Below are 13,738 nucleotides of genomic sequence, written 5' to 3'. Positions count from 1 at the left end.
CAGTGATAGAGCACTTTGCCTGGCATGCATGAGGCCCTGGGTTCAATTCCCAGCACTTAAAAATAGATTAGATACACAAAGCCCCATGCAGTGCCTGACACCAGGACCAGCCCAAGTGTGGGTTCCCTGAGTGGTTGAGAATTTGACACCCCATTTAAAAACATGATTATTCAACACGTATTTGGTAAAGATGGGAAAACTCGGTTCTATTAATAAAAATCATGGACCTTTATATCAATTATTTTCTTATTCCCTTCTTCAGAAACAAAATTCTAGCAAAAGTAGAGTTTAAATGTGATTGATCAGAAGGACAGGTGGGGACTGGAGCTGTAGGGGGAGTTCTCATATCTCACAGCATTTCTGTCAAACATCCCCATCTGACAATCTCTTCTCCCAGGCCTCTTGAGCAGGCCTGACAACTGTTGGGTTCCCCTCTCCCCTCCAAGCACCCTTCCTTCCTGGCCCCATCCTCTCCCTTTCCAGATCTCACTCCCTCCAATCCCCACCCTGGTGTGAGTGTGTGTGAATGCATGAGTAAGCACGCAGTATATAGCCTTCCCCTAACCAAGTGCCCCAAGCTTACAACATACATATCCACACTGATCACTATACCTACTATTCCAAGGACAACCCTTCGGTTTATTTCAGTTATCAAGATTCTCCCTTCCTAGAAGGTAGTTTCTGGTCAACAGTTTCAAATTAAAAATCAGATATTTATTCAATATGAGGAACAGGAGCACACCCATTTCCATGTCTCAGGCTGGTTACCTATGGAATTACATGTGGAAGCCTGGATTAAGTGACCTTCTATTTCCAGTTATTCTAATGACATTCTCCTTGTAGACTGGCCTCTCCAGGCACCTGTTTAAATGAACCAAACTTTGGATAAACCCAGCCTGGCATGCAGGTGCCATGCTCCTAATCAGACTATTCTCAATGACATCAGTGATTAACCACTGTGCTGTGACTTTCTTTCTAAATTCTTCACAGACATCAAGAAGTAGGTGATTCTTTATGTAAGTCTATCCTTCCCTTCCCTTTTCCTTTTTTACTCTAACTTCTGCATATGAAAGAAAACATTCAATCTTTGAGTTTCTCAGTTTGGCTTATTTTACTTAGCATGATATTCTCCATTTCTATCCATTTACTGGCAAAGGTCATGATTTCATTCATTTTTATGATGGAGTAAAACTCAGTTGTGTGTGTGTGTGTGTGTGTGTGTGTGTGTGTCAATTTCTTGATCCATTCATCTATTGATTGACATCTGTGTTGATTCCATAATTTAGCTATTGAAAATTATGCTGCTATAAACATTGATGTGGCTATGTCACTGTAGTATGCTAAATTTAGCTCTTTTGGGAAAATGCCAAGGAGTGGGATAGTGGGTCATATAGTGGTTCAATCCCTAGTTTTTTGAGAAATGTTCACTCCTGATTGTACTAGTCTGCAGTCCCACCAACAATATAAGAGTGTACCTTTCCCCCGACAACCTCACCAACATTTATTATCATTCACATCCTTGATCATTGCTACTCTGACTGGAGCGAGATGAAACCTTAATTTAGTTTGCATTTCCCTGATTGCTAGAATTGCTGAACATTTTTCACATATTTGTTGACCAATTGTGTTTCTTCTTTTGTGAAGTTTCTGCTTTGTTCTTTTGCCCATGTATTGATTGGGTTATTTGTTTTGGGGAGTTTGTTTGGTGTTAAATTTTTTGAATTCTTTGTTTATTCTGGATATTAATCCTCTCTTGGAGGAGTAACTGACCAAGATTTTCTTCCATTCTATAGGCTCTCTCTTCAGGTTCCTTTGCTTTGCAGAAACTTTTTATTTTGATTCCTGGTTTTATTTCTTGTGCTTTGGGGGTCTTGTTAAGGAAGTCAGTGGCAGCACCTATTTGATGGAGTGTTGAGCCTGTTTTCTTCTAGCAGTTGAAAAGGAGGGAGAATGGGAGAGGGGAGGAAGGATAAGGGGATGAAGGGGAGGAAAAGGTGGGATCATGATCTGAAATCGATTTCCATGCATGTACAAGTTTGTCAGGATGAACTGAACTACTAACTATCAAGCTCTAATTAAAAGAGAAAGAGAGAAAGAGAGAGAGAGAGAGAGAGAGAGAGAAAGAGAGAGAGAGGTGTGGAAGGGTTTCTCTCCTTCTCTCCTGGAGTTTCTGAAGTGCACCACTAGGGGGGATCAAGTGCCACCTGAGCGAAGGGAATCTCCTGGTTGTTTTTCCCCAAAGGGGTTGACTTCCATCCTTTGTTAGGCCTATTGTAATGCATAAAGTGCTCAGATCCTTTGAAGGGAAAAAAAGAACAGCGACCTTGTCACTTTTCCAAGTCAATCAAGCTAACCTTTTCATATTAAATTGAGCCTTGCTAAGGCAGTTGCTCTGCAAAAAGGGAAAACCTAAACAAGTAGCCAAGTGAAGAAAACTTGATTCAGTTCACAGTAAGAGCCCTGAGGAAAATTAGCTTGTGATATCAAGGCAGAACAAAGTACATTATGAACTTCATTCATGGTTCCAAATTGAGAAAAAAATACAAAAGAAAAAAAAAATCTGACCGTATAGTTCATACTGCTTAAACTTGAAGACCATCACCTTAGAAGGAAACAATAAAGTAGGGACAACAGAAACTTCACTTAGCATCTACTATATGCTAGGGCTTTCCATGTGTGCTATCTCAATCCATCCAGCAATCAAAATTATAACCATCTGGAGACCTCACAATTGTCCATTACAGGAAGGAGTCGTATTCAACCTACACGTCTGCATGAACTGTTTCTATGCAGAATTAGCTGAATAATTAGTATCAGAACTTTCTCCTCTCATACCCACTTTAGTGTTTTAAAAACTCTGGTTTTCAGAGCTCGGTGGTCTCTTCTTCTCTCTTTATTCCTCCTGCTCCTTATCTACCCAGTTTCTGTCTTCTGAGCAGAAGGGTCACTTCATATTCCTTTTATTTTCCTCCTCATCCTCTAATGTAGTTCCAGAATCATAGCACTTTCCAATGAGAAAGAACCATAAATAATTTCCTGAGAAAGTTTAATAGGCTTGTTGGAGATCACAACCCCACTGACCAAGGGAGGTCGAAACGGTACCCAAGTCTGTGAGTGCTCTTTTCACTCTGCTGGGCTAGCTTTGAAAAGCAAAGACAATGTGCAAAAAATAAAAAGCAACCAAAGTCTAATGGAAGAGCCAAACCTACCACCCAGGTCTTCTACAGAACACCAGGACCAGAGCATTTTCTAATAAACTCTATTCATTTTTGTAATGACTCCTTCCTGGGCAATGTTGTGCATTATTGGGCCCAAAACACTTTAGGCTCTTGTTCTTACTTCACCAATAAGCAAACTAGGCTCTGCAAGAGACACCTTCAATATTTACCATTATTGAGAAATGCTAAAGTATTTGCCACAGGTTTTAATAATGTTGCTGATGCTTAAATCATATTAAATAGGCACGAGTTCCATTTTATTGATGACAGGTTCAGGAAGATTAAGTAGCATAGATTATTTAATACTTCATATAGCAAGTTCATGAGAGAGCCACATTTTGGACTGGAGACTAGCACCAAATCTCTATCTTTTATATACTGCACACTGCCAAGGTCATGTGTTGAACAAGTGGTGGAGTTGTAAGCACAGCCTAGGATATTGTCATCTCACCCAATTTTCTCTTCTATGATGTGTGGACTCTGCATATTCTGGGAAAGGATTGATACGCACGTCAATGCCTGTACACACACACACACACACACAGACACACACAGACACACACACGGTTTTAAACACACTTTAGTATAAATATAAGGTCATCCAAATGACTATTTTTAAATGTCGTCGCTAATTTTGAACATGCATAGCTTTTATTTTAATATTTTAACCTAAATCTACAAGCACATTGGCTCTCATTAGAAAAATGAAGTGTCCTGCAGGATATCTGACCCTGAGGGTGATGTTGGATAAAGACTCCAACCTATTAAAAAGAGCTGTTAATACTTTGTGTCGTTTTGTTTTGGGTTACTGTTGAGCCTCACAGTGTGGGTTTTATTAGAGAATGGAAGTTACTGTTTAACTCCCTGAGTGCCCTGATTTATTACAGGAAAATGTTGGCAGACATTTTTGACTTGCAAAATGAATTCCTATCACAGTTCAGGGCTAAATTCATTCTTCTGTTGATGATGGGGCATGAGGAGGAAGGACAAGTTATGCTGTCCTTATTGAATTTGTGCCATGTTCCAGATAAGAAGCTGTGTTCCTCCGGAGATGCTGCAATGGCCCTGTTTTGCCTCCTGGCTGACTGCACAGCTAAGCAGGGAGGACGCCTAGTCCAAGTCCTAACACCCCGCTGCTCATAGCACTGGCTCACGTGGCATTCCCCCAGTTCTTCACAATGCTGGCTCTTCCAGGCACGTGGCATGTCAGAGCACCTCAAGTCACCTGGCTCATCTGCCTCCAAGGCTCTCTGCTGCAGGGGTCTCCCTGCCCCCTCCACTGAGCTTGCTGATAGAAGGAAGTGACCTACCAAGCAACTTCGCTGGGACTTTGCACGATCACATCATTTTTTTTTTTTTCCTAGAAGATGAAAGAAATTGGCTTTTATTGCTTTTTCTTTTCTATTTTTTTTTCTTTTTTCTTTTTGGTGGTGAATGTAAATCCTCTAAGCTTACAGGAGAGTGTCTACAGAGGATTTTCTTACAAGGCTGGAAATGAGCCAAATGGTGTTGTGTCAGATAATCTGAGAAGGCCCCAATGACTGGAAGGACCCAGAGGAAAGTAACACTCTTCTCAGGGTGAGCTGTGACTCAGGGAATTTGACAGTGTCAGTGTTGAGGACACTAGAGTGTCCCACAGAGGGAGAAAAAATCCTGCCATTTCCAGTGTGATCTGCCTTTTCATCAGTGTGCCCAGGGTCCCAGTGCAGAGCCGGGCAAGCAGGTGGGTTTAGATGTTCCCTAGAGTGCCTTCCAACTCCTGCTGAGTGAGTGGGAAGTGTTGATCAGGGTTAATACTGAGTAATTTTCTTAAGAGCTTGAGTGTGTCACTCGTTTCTTTTTTCAGCTTTTGAAATGATTCACTTTTATGACACATGAACAAAAACTCTTCACTGAAGAACCTGAAGCGTAACAGCAAGTGGAGGAAGATGGAATTATCTGAGAACAGCTCCATAGGGCCTCCCCATCAGGAGATCCAGACACAGTGAAGAGAAGATATTTAGGGCAGAACAGATAGGAACCCTCCCAGTAGGGCCTGCACAATGCTCAGGTTATGGGTCACAGTAAAAAGAAATGTCCCAAGGTTTGCATAGGTAATCAAGTGACCTGTGAGGAGCTCTGCCACTTGGGCTTTAACCTGAAGCTTGAAAGTTGAGGCTGACCCTATAGCATTGGCGTCCTGCCCAGGCTCTGACCTGGTCAAACAGATGCCTGCAGTTTCAAGTTCTCCAGTTTCTCTTCTATGAGGCTCTGGGACCAAGTGTCAGGTCAGCTAACGGGCTTCTAGCTGGACAGACATATCTCCAGGCTTGGGTACACTGGGAAGTGTCAGCTTCTGCCTGGACTCAGGGTGCGGCCCTCTCCAGGTCCAGGTCCCAGGGCAGGATATGCACCATCAGGTCCATTTGCTGTGCAGTGCACCATCTTGGAGCTGTGTGCTGAGCACTGCCTCTGGGCACTACTGCCCAGCTCAGGACTGCTCCAGGGCTAGGCCTCGAGTCTGCTATACCTAGATGAAGAGAAGCCAAGACGGTTATCTCGGATAGAGCCAGGCTATCATGTGGCTCCCTGGAAGACGTTCATCTCCTAGCTAAATCAGAATCCTATTTTCATCAGTAAAAGCTACCTTATATCTCTGAGCCTCAGTTTCCTTTTCTGTAAATATAAGCTTTATTCTACAAATACTGAGCACCTACTATCCAAATGCTGTTAGGTATTGAAGGCATTTGGGGCAATGGGGAAAACAACACTTATGAGCTCTTAGCAATACTCCATGAGGTAATGTATGTATGGGGGAGGAGTGATGCTCACCTCAGGTTAACTCTAAAGAGTTTTCCTCCAAAGATGGTAGGAAGTCATTAAAAGCCAGCCCTTTCCACCTTCATCTGAGTAATGCATTTCTCTATGCCTAGAGGCTCTTCCTCACTCTTTGCCTAGTTAATGCCTATTCACCCTGTTCTCAGTCTAAATGGTCACATCCTCAGTGCAATACCTTCCCAACCAGGTCCATGCTTACTTAGGTCCCCTATCATAGGTTTCCATGGCAACTGGTACTATGCTTTGAGGCATAGTTTATCACTTAGGGGACTACTGCTTCTCTAAAGTCTGTTTCCCTGACTAGACAATAAACATGGTGTAGACAGCATCCGTGTCTACTTGAAATCTCACACCCACCTTCGAGATTCTCCATAAATACTTGCTGATATTTGAAGGAGATATTCACCTCCAAATTGAAAACAAAACAAAACAAAAAAAAAAACCTACTGAGAACCTACTGAGCTGGAAAAGAAGAATATGATCCATCAGGAGCACAAGAGCCCTCTCTTTCTTCCCTCTGTTCTCCTACAGTGAAGAGGAGGGATGGCCAATAAACAGCTGAAAATAACAGGCTGTCCTGGGTGGTACCCACATCTCCCTGGAAGCAGCAGGTAGCCAAATCAGGGTATAAAAGATGATGTGTTGGATTCCCCATTGTTAACAAGCTCTCCCAGCATCCACTCATGGGCCGAGAATAAGGAAGGCAGTCAGTGCCCTCTTGATACCCTTTGAACATGAGCACTCCTGCCTCTTCTCCCTGCAGCTAGCAGAATGATTCAAGAATGATGTCTTGTCTCTTATAATAATAGGTAGTTGAAGCTTGGTAGAAAGAAAGAAAGAGAGAGGAAGGAAGGAAGGAAGGAAGGAAGGAAGGAAGGAAGGAAGGAAGGAAGGAAGGAAGGAAGGAAGGAGGGGAGGGAAGGGAGGGAGGGAGGGAGGGAGGGAGGGAGGGGGAAGAAAGAAAGGAAAGAAGGAAGGAAGGGAAATTCAAGCCCATTGACTAAAATGGTATCAGTGGTAGAACTAAAACCATGTTAGCATTTCACTCTGTCACCTGTATGAAAGAGGCTCTGAGACTTAATGCTTTGAAGATAAAATCTTGGCCAATGTGTAGCCATTTACATATGACTCCCTGGAAATGTGAATGTTCTTGCCCTTTTGTGCCCTGTGGGATTTAACAATGCAACAATGTGACCTGATCCCAGTGGTTTTCTTTTGGTAAGAATCCAAGTGCTCTAGGCAGCACTGGACTTCCCACATGCATTCCTGCAGGCCCACCATGAACTACAGGGCATCCCTCCATGCCATGCCTTTCTAAGTTCCATGCCTTGGCCCAGGCTGCCACCTCTACCTGAAGTCCCTTCCTTCCCTATACAAATACGTGTCAAACCTCAATTCGTTTTCCAATACTAAGGTGAGACATCATTTCATTTATAACACCTCTGATTACCTTCCTTTCCCCAAATTGGAGTTAGTTGCTTTTATTCCTAACAATTACAACAATGTAGTAAGAGTATTAATCAATTTTTCCCTTACTAAACTGATGACAGAAACCAAAACTTATTAATACTTTTATCCCCTTCAACTAGCATAGTGCTACATATTGTAGGTACAGAATGAATGAAAGCCAGACAGCCTGCCCTTGGCCAGGTGTATCCTGGCCACTGAGTCAGCCAAAACACATAAAGACAAGTTTATGCTAGTAGATTCTTTTGTGAACAGAAGATAGAAACAATGAGAAGTCATTAAAGGAAACAACATGAGGAAGAAATAACTGGAGTCCACTCTTTGATGATGTAGTAGGTACAATGAGGCTAAAGGAAGAAAAACTTACACCCATTCTCCAGATGAGGAAACTGAGACAGGAGATTTAAGTCATTTGCTAAAGGACACCTGTCTAATAAGCAAAGAAATCTGGGAGAGAATCTGTCGCCACCCGCGGCAACAATCCCGCAAGTATTTGTTATCGCCTACAGCAACAATTGCGCAGGTATTTATCAGAGGTGGACTGGGAATAAACTACTTTTCCTATATTCACTAATTTATAGAGGAAGAGAGACTTTGAGAGGAAGATAGGCTTTGCTTATAGAGGAAGTTTTTAGAGAAAGACAGGCTTGCTACGCTTTCAGAGATCTACTTCTTCTTAGAGTTCTGTTGCTTCTTCTTAGAGGTGCGTCCTGCATCCTGTGAACTAAAGGTGCATACTAGAGGTGCGTGCTAAAGGTGCTATCTGAGGTGCTTCTTAGTGATGCGTCCCGTGTACTGCGATCTGTGATCTGCGACCTAGAGATCTGTGCTCTGCCATCTGCCTTCTGCCTGCTGCCTCCTGTTGCTGCTGCTTTCTGCTTGCTGCTGCTTCTCTCTGCTAGCTGCTTCTTCCTCTGCTTCTTCTTACTGCTAGCTGCTTCTTTTTACTGCTGCTTCTTCTTGCCTTCTGCCTACTGCCTGCTTATATTCCCTCCAGGAGGCGGAGGGCAGGGCCACACCAGTTGAGATCAGGCGAGGAGTCAGCTGCCCAATCACGGCAAGGTCAAAACAAGCAGGCCTGAGCAGGAGCACTCGGGAACACATGTGCACACACTGTGTGCATGGACTCACCTGAACACGGCCAATAACAAAGCACCTGAGTGTCTATGCTAACCGACCTCCTCACAGCCGATGTGACCAAAACAACCTCTGGCTGGCTGCCAGGTGCCATCTTGGTGCAGTCCGCATGGCATAGCCCCCAACAGAATCCAAATCTGATTTCAGAGTTTGTGCCCTTAAATGCTATGCAAAACCTCAATCAAACCTGCAAACACCATTTCGAACAAGGGTCCTTCAGGCCTCCAGGGAATGCTTTTCCAGCTGTTTTAGTTTGAATCCAGCATATCACTAACCCTCACTGGGCCTCAGTTTTATCTTCAATAAAATGAGGAGACTTGCATTAGTTACCCTAAGGCTATTTGTAAGCTGAGATGCTAGGATTCTCTGCAGATTAAAAATGGACTTCCTAACCCAGAAATAAGTTGAATCAAAACACAAGTGCACAAGTGCCTGTATTTGCCCTGAAAAACATATTCCCATGTTGCACTCATGACTCTTCACACACAAAAAACCTGAAAAATTATCTTAGCGGTTTGAATACTCTTCCCAAAAGAGTATTTAAAATATATACTTAGGCATTAAAATATAACATTTCTGAACTCACTGCACATTTCTTTTCATCTGAATGATCAAATTAAGTCATGGCAAACTTTCCACTCACTGTTCATGCTCCAAGGAATTCTGAGTCTCACCAAAATAAAGTTCAGCAATGTATTATGCAAATCTGCAGCACCCCCACCCTGCCTCACCCATCACGTAAGTCTCAATCAGACTCACATGCAATTCTCTGACTTTAGGCTGAGTCTCAGGGTGGAACGCATCTGAAAACATCTGGGTTCAAAATGAACTCTGAAATGAAAAGTTCCCACCACTGAATAACATCCTGTTGGTTGCATTTTTGTTTTTTCATCAAATCTGTGCAATAACTCCTTTGATTTGGCTTTCATTCGGAATGATCTTCCTGATGCCCATTTTCTGAAACATTTAGAACAAGATACAATCTCATTCTAGCCAGCCACAGAGAGTGGACCTTTTAGAGCATAAAGAAACATCTGTCCTCCATCTGTGGTGCCAGAAAAATAGGACTTTCAATAGAGTACTTTGTAGGACACTAATGCTTTGAAAGGGCAAGAAACCCATTTCTGACTAAAATCCTGATAAATACATCCAATATTTTCATCTTACATCCCATTTTTCAAAGAGCATTTTAAAGGCCACTGTAGCAGATTGGTTTAATGAGAACATAATCCGTACATTCAGCCAGACCCAGGTCAAATACTTAATCTATCACGTGCCAGCTATGTGATCTTGGAAAGTTATTCAACCCTGATAATTTTAGATTTACTCAGGGATGGAAAATAGAATACTAGTATCTACCACAAGAGATAATATTTTGAAAGAGATGGACACATAACACAGCACTAGATAAATATCAGTTGCTGTTCCTTCTTTGTTGCTGCTGCTGATAATATGAGGGGCAGATGGCCTGTTCCTAATGCAGCTGCAAGAACATAGGATTTGGAATTAGAGGACCTAAATTTGCATGCTACCACTGCCACTTCCTCATGTGACCCAGGGAGAATCACCAAATGCTTCTCAATTCAGCTTCCTCATTTGTAAAACAGGGGGAAAAAAAATAGCTAACTCACAGATAACAACCCTGAGGTTCAAATGAGGTGACTGATGTGAATTTGCTTTGCTAACACCTAAGCTTTGTATGAAAAAATTATTTTTACTATTGTTAGTGTTATAGACTGAATGTTTGTGTCCCCCAGAAATTCATATGTGAAACTCTATTCCCTGATATGATGGTATTAGGAGGGGACCTGGGAGTGTTTAGGCTTAGATGAATTGTGGGGTGGGGGGCCCCCTAATTTGAAAGTAAGGGTTCTTATAAAAAGTAACTAACAGCTTGCTCACATGTGCCTCCCTGCTCCGTTTGAAGTAAAGATACAATGAAAAGCCAGCCATCTACAAGTCAGGAAATGAATTTGCTGCACCTTGATCTTGGATTTGTCCACCTCCAGAACTGTGAGAAGCAAATGCCTGTTGTTTAAGCCCTGCTTTAGGGCCTGCACTGATGAAGACTGTTAGTAGGAACACCATTACTAAAGAACCTATCTACTTTTTTAAATTCAGGAATTTTCATTTACAAGAATCCTAGTGAGTACCCACGTGAGTATCATGGATTTCCACTGAGTCACACAAATGAAGTCTCTGGATGGACTAAGGTCTTTCCCAGTGCAGAACATCTGTCTTCCAACAATGCTGTCATCACTGTGTGCCAGTCTCAGAACTGGCCTCTATGACCATTTAAAATGTGTCCTGGTCAAGAGTTGACAGGTTTGAAGAGTTTCAGAGACAGAGAAGGGCTGTCAACTGGCCTATTTGGCACAGTTTTTGATACCATGAATGTCGGTTTTTCTGATTTCATCCCCCTTCCCAACCTAAAGCATTCAAAGCAGCTGGAAATTCAGTCCCTCTCTGCTCTCCTGGGATCTGATGTCCTTGTCCCTTCCCCACGTAGAAGTCACTAGGCTTGGGATTTTTTTATTTCAGTTTGACTTATATCTGAATTCTGTCTCCTTAACTTTCAGTTGTTAACCCAAGCAAGTCACATAATCTTTCTATACCTCAGTTTTCTTGTCTGCAAAATGAGGAAGAATAATAACCCTCTTCCAAGGGAGTTGAGAAAATCAAAATAGCACACTTAAACATTTTTTAGAGTCACATCTGACATGAATTGGTTGATCCTTCTTCTTTCCCATTTTTCAGACCCTGTACCTGATTATTGACTTCCCTGGAGTCTTATGTATACCAATCACCAACAAAGTCAATAGCCATCATGAACTCATAAGAAAATGTCCCTCAGGAAAATCAATATTCTTAAACTAGAACTCTTTACAAATGCTTAGACCTTGGGGATATCTCAGAATATTGTATGTATCTGTTAAACGAGTACAGTCATACACCACATAACAATGTTTCCCTCAACGATGAATTGTAAACTTTGGCAGCCCCGTGGGATTAGACTGCCTGGTAACATCACAGCCATCTTAGCTTTGAGAACATTCTGTGATGTTCAGACAACAATGAGATCTCTTAACTGTGCATCTCAGAATGTAATCCGTTGTTAAACAATACACAATTGTATTTTAAGGGGTGTGTATGGGTGTGAGAGAGACAGAGAAAGATAGAACTTGAATATCTACAAAATACCTCCAATGGATGTACAAAAACACTGGGAAAACTATACATTTTCTCTATAATTTTATATTATCTTGAATTTTGTATTATGTGCCTGTATTCCTATTCAAAAATCAATTCCTTTAAAAATGTTAATGAGGTTGGGATGAACCCTTGATTTAGACACTCTTATCAGAGTTCCCTAATGCCTTGAAGGTTAATATAGGTTCCAAAACTTTCTAGTACATGGACAAGGAATTGTAATTTTTTTTCTTGTAGTACCGGGAATTGAACCCAGGAATACTCTACCATCCCAGCACTTTCAATTTTTTTTTTAAATTTTGAGACAGTCTCTCACTAAATTGTCCAAGCCTGTCTTGAACTTGCCATCCTCCTTTCTTAATCTCCCAAGTACTGATGTGTTCCACTACACCCAGCAGAGTTTTGATTCTTTAAACCAAAAGGCACTGTACGAGCCAGAAGCAGAGGTTCTAACCACGTGACCTCCTTACCGTAGTGTTTATAACCTCTTATCTCAAAGTTTATAAAGTAGCTATTTGTCACCAATAATAGTAGCAATGTACACTGAGAATTCATTCCATACCATAATGCCACCATAACCTCAAGTTAATTTTCACATTCATCTTATTAGATGAGTCATGTGTTATCTACATTTTACATATTAAAATAAGCAAGTCAGAGAATTTTCTAAATGGTAAGTGACAGAGCTAAGATTCAAACTTCTTATTTATTATAAGAGGCATAGGACTGTTATAAGGATTAAATAAATTAATATACATAAAGTGCTAAAGAATAGGGTTGGTTGTGGTCAGGGAGGAATTTCATAAACTAGAAGACATGAATGATCTCACAGAAGTACACAGTTATTTTAATGAACTGAAATGAAATTAAAATTCTACTTATTCTATGACTAAAAGCTCTACATTTTTCTAGATAGTTTTCCTTTTGTTTTTTATTTTCTTTGTGTACTATTTCCTAGAAGACCTCCTGCTACCAATTCCAAGTTATTTATGTCCCATTCACCTTTCTTATGACTTTTCATCATGGAGAGATTTTAAGCATAAAAATCAGAAAGAGGCGACATTTTTAAATGTAGCCATTAGGAAAACTGCCCATGCAAGTAACGTTTATGGGCACAATACCACTCTACCCCTTATCTGCAGTGTCATTTCCACAGTCTCACTTAACAGCAGTCCAAAAATACTAAATGGAAAATTCCAGAAACAAAGAATTCATAAACTTTAAATAAGTTTTATTATAGTATATTGTTATAATTATTCTATTTTATTTTTAGATCTTATTAATCTCTCATTGTGTCTGATTTATAAAATAAACTTTATCATATGTGGTATATATATTCAGAAAAATATTAGTATATAAAGGGTAAGGTTGTATCTGGATTCAGGTACCACTGGAGGTCTTGGAACATACACCATGCATAAGGGGCTGCACTATACTGTTGGTGTTAAGGATCTTTCCTTCGTACTCTTTACTGGATGGATTTCTACCTAAGGAGACGAGAGCAGGCAGAGCACAGTGAGTTTAAGATGCTCCCTCTGTGTCCTTCATATACTGGAAGAGCAACTGCATGACTTCTTGCTGCTTAAAGCAAAAAGACAGTTAACATCTGAGCCTGACTAGATAAAAACACACCATTTCTCAAAAGTAAATAAATAAATTTTAAATGAATTTTCCCTAGAATAGTACTGTCCAATATGACCACCATACCCACAGGTGGCTAGTAAGACTTTAAAGTATGGCTTATTGAATAGAGATGTTCTATGGGTGTAAAACCTGATTTCAAAAAAAATCAATCAAGAAGAAGAATATAATATTTTTATATTAATTACATGTTGAAAGGGTAATATTTTTGAATACATTGGGTTGAATAATACTATTAAAATTAATTT

The 13,738-nt window shown here is 40.9% G+C and overlaps 1 long non-coding RNA gene across 1 annotated transcript in view; it reads right to left on the bottom strand.

The window, feature by feature from the left end:
- The window catches only part of LOC124978325 (uncharacterized), a 37,798-nt gene that overhangs the window by 5,077 nt on the left and 18,983 nt on the right, over window positions 1–13,738 (bottom strand). The gene's annotated exons all lie outside the window — the stretch shown is intronic.

This window comes from Sciurus carolinensis, chromosome 1 (genome assembly GCF_902686445.1).
Source record: "Sciurus carolinensis chromosome 1, mSciCar1.2, whole genome shotgun sequence".
NCBI lineage: Eukaryota > Metazoa > Chordata > Mammalia > Rodentia > Sciuridae > Sciurus > Sciurus carolinensis.
This window is presented reverse-complemented; position numbering and strand designations above follow the sequence as displayed.